This window comes from Octopus bimaculoides, chromosome 4 (genome assembly GCF_046866305.1).
Source record: "Octopus bimaculoides isolate indiv1 chromosome 4, ASM4686630v1, whole genome shotgun sequence".
Lineage (NCBI taxonomy): Eukaryota > Metazoa > Mollusca > Cephalopoda > Octopoda > Octopodidae > Octopus > Octopus bimaculoides.
In genome coordinates, this window is record NC_142931.1 from 35,497,461 (window position 1) to 35,501,150 (window position 3,690).

General features: G+C 30.0%; 1 long non-coding RNA gene across 1 annotated transcript in view; it reads left to right on the forward strand.

Moving 5' to 3' along the window:
- The window catches only part of LOC149136009 (uncharacterized), a 16,032-nt gene extending 14,389 nt beyond the window's left edge, over window positions 1-1,643 (forward strand). Inside the window, exon 3 of the long non-coding RNA XR_016241318.1 lies at window positions 1,458-1,643. This is a non-coding gene — a long non-coding RNA (uncharacterized LOC149136009). The remainder of the gene's footprint in view (window positions 1-1,457) is intronic.
- The last annotated feature ends 2,047 nt before the right edge of the window (window positions 1,644-3,690 follow it).

A 3,690-nucleotide genomic window follows, 5' to 3' on the forward strand; every position in this document is an offset into this window, starting at 1 on the left:
GCACTAACATATAAACGAGCGCACGTGGTGATATGTATATGTATATGTATATATATATATATATATATATATATATATATATATATATATATATAATTATATATATATATACACACACACACATACATATATATATACATATACACATACACATATATATACGAATATTGTTAGATGCAGTTAGATACACAAACAATGTATGAACGTGAATGTGTATGTATATTTTTCGATTTGTATGTATGAGAATGAGAGAGAGGGAGAGAGAGACGCTGTGTGTGTACATAAGCTTTTGCGACTGATCTTGGCAATGCGGTATGATATGTATTTGAACAAAATGCTTTAGGGAAGCCATAACTGACAAACTTCGACACACAGCTTTCGCAGGAGAAACGCAATGTCTCATTAGTGGTAAGTTCCAGTTTTGATATAACTGTTTTGATTTTTGATCCCGCTACAGGGATCTGCTCTGTTGGGTATATTTCGTATGAAATAAGAGATTTTAGTGTCCGTGTGTAATTGAGATTTTGATGCAGTCGAAAGCAAACTCTGTCAAAACTAACCTAGAAGAATATATATATATATTTTTAGTTGGGAATAGAATGTCAGATTTTGACACGTTGGAGCAAAAAGCTTATTGATGCAGATTAATTCTAATAGGTCTCTGTTGATTCAGTGAAACCGTCCTTCTCTTATTCTGAAATGTAGGCGATGTGAATATTACAGAATTTAGATGTACTGTTGCATATCAAGGTCAGCGTGATTTTGGAAGTGATATAGATGATGTTGAGTAGTTAAAAGTTTCGCTCTGCACCTTCATATTTTCAGTTCTATCCCGATGCGCTGAGACTTGAGTAATCTTCTTCCGCTATAACATCAGTTTGACGTAATTTTAAGCTTGAACATTTCTATTCGAAATCCGTGTGGAAGCTGTATAACTATTCCACTTCTAGAAAAATAGATTTAATGGGTTCCCTGATGACACCACGATGCTTTTTGCAGAATCTACAACGTTACAAGCATTCTTACCACTTCTCTGTTGGTGTCCAAAATATTTAAAGATTATGGAGTGTTACATGAACTACCTGCACTTTTCAGCAAGTGATGCAACATCAGATAGCCTCATTAGTGAGGCCACTAATGTTTAAGGTCACTTTGGGTAAATAAGGGATTTAAAGAGATGTTTATAGTTCTTATTGATAACCTTTATAAAGATGTCATCTACCAGCACTCAGATGTAAACAAGGTTGAATTTAGTTACCTATACTCAATTTATATACGTTAATGACATAACTGTCACTCAGACCTCGCTTACACATCCATACACATATCCACATAGAGAATTTGTTTAGTTAAATTTCTTTAGTTGTTTTGTGGTAAAATATTAATGTATGTTTGTGGTAGCAATCATTTGACAAACACCACTACATTCTTCATTTTCAAACTATCTGTTATTTCAGAAATATCTATTTGAGCCTACCATCTGATGACGTGCAAGAACAATGTAAATTTCTGACACAGGAAAGACGAGACAGCTGTTACTTGAATGAATATCTCAGATTCAATACAACCTCCATCGTCCTTCTGCTTCATTAGCAAACGTTCATTGACCTATGTGCAAGATCGATTAAACGATTATCTTGATATCTCTTATCTGTCATTTCTTTTGTGATGCAATATTTTCTAATTCTATGAATTAATACGTTCTACAGCATTTTATTCTCCGTGACTCTTTTTACAGGGTCACATCTACATACACCTTATTCAAAACTTTTTCCAATACATCATTCTCAGAAGAGTAATCCACTTAATTTATCACCTTTCTCGAATATTCTGTATAACATTTTAATTCAGTAACAAATATGTCACTATCTTCAACAAATCCCACAAAATCATTACGCAATGTATCAACATAATTATGCTAAATTGGTAATAAAACATTTTTACAGACCGCAACCATTTATATCTCTTCGAAAAGAAAAAGAAAGACAATTTCCAGATGTATCGTATGAAACATTGAACTATTGTAAAATTTTAGGAATTACGATCCTTAATAAATATATGATCGGAAGGATTAAACGTTGGGCTAACGGAGAAGTGGAATGAAGCAGAAATCAAGATGTTTAAAAGTTTAAAATGTAAGCAGTAAATTCTCTTACAAACTCGAGCTAGAAGTCATCAAAGCATATTTAACGATGAGTTATACTTTTACATCTTACCTCCAGAAGCTGCTATTCTATGTTTGTTATAAGAATTTCTCCTTATATTGATCCCAACCTACGATGGAACCAAAGTATCTCCTGAAAATTCCAATCTACATTAGAAATATTTAAATTACATGGAAAAGTGCGAGCAAGAGAAATAATATTCTTAAGATTATAAACCTGGAAAAGTACAGGACAGGTTATTACACTGGAAAAGTTCAGGACAACATATTACATCTGGTAAAGTACAGAACAAGGAATTTTTTACTTAAAATATTGCAGCTAACAATATAATTTCAAATAAAATAATTAGATTTAGAAAATATTAGCTTTTATTAAAACTAAAAAAATTATTACAAGTTATTACTTCTATTTGTTATTAGTAGAAGTAATAACTTATTGTTATTACTTGTTACTTCTATTTTAAAAAAAAGAAAACAACTCAGTTAAATATTTTTTGCACTTTAAAATAGTTCATTTTAAAATCATGAATCAATAATTAGAAATTTGAAAATAGATTTTAAGAAATAATAGTCGTAAATAATAAGTTAATACAATAAAAAATATAATACAAAAATTAGTTATATATTACAGTAAAATCTACCTATAACTACAAATTCACAGTAAAATTTGCTTGAGTTATTGCCTACGACATTGCCATGTCCTCACAATTCTAGTCATGAGACAATGCCTATTGTTTTACATAATGAATTTCCCTACTATATTAGCCATTCTATTTCACATAAAATGTTAGCTATACTGGTACTCTTGGTTCTCATTTTAAAATATTCTAGCGTGTCAATATTTGTAAAAATGATGATTCCTGTCTTAATTATAATGCTACTTTGAAGATTAAAATCAAATAAGTTTTAATATTCAAATTATATCCTTGGCTACAATATTTTAAGTAAAAAGTTTCTTTATCTGTACTTTACCAAATGCAATAAGTTGTCCTGATGTTTTCCAAGTCTAATAACCTGTCCTGTACTTTTCCAGGTATACAATCTTAAGAATATTATTTCTTTTGCTCGGATTTTTCCATGTTATCCATGTTTTATTCCAGGTTATGCTATTACGCTAATTAATAAAGTGTCAAATGTGACAATTAGTAGTGTCGTTGAGAAATTTTACATTACCTCAATGATGTCAGTGACATATATTAAATGTCCCCTTATACATCTATATTCATAAAATGTATAGAACTATATTATCACCCTCAAATTTGAGAAACAAACACTCATAACTTTTTACCTTTAAAACTTCATTGCATGAGATTAATACCATGAAATTCCTCGAATTGAGCTCCATCAATTAATCTGATTTTTTTTTAAAAATAAAAATGTTAATTATACTTTAATACAATTTTTTGCGTTACTTATATTTTTTTACATGATGTTTTACCTCACATTTTAGACACAAATTTTTGTTACATCAGACCAAAACTTTAAAATGCTTCATGCTTTCTTCTATCATTGAAGCTAAGATAAAC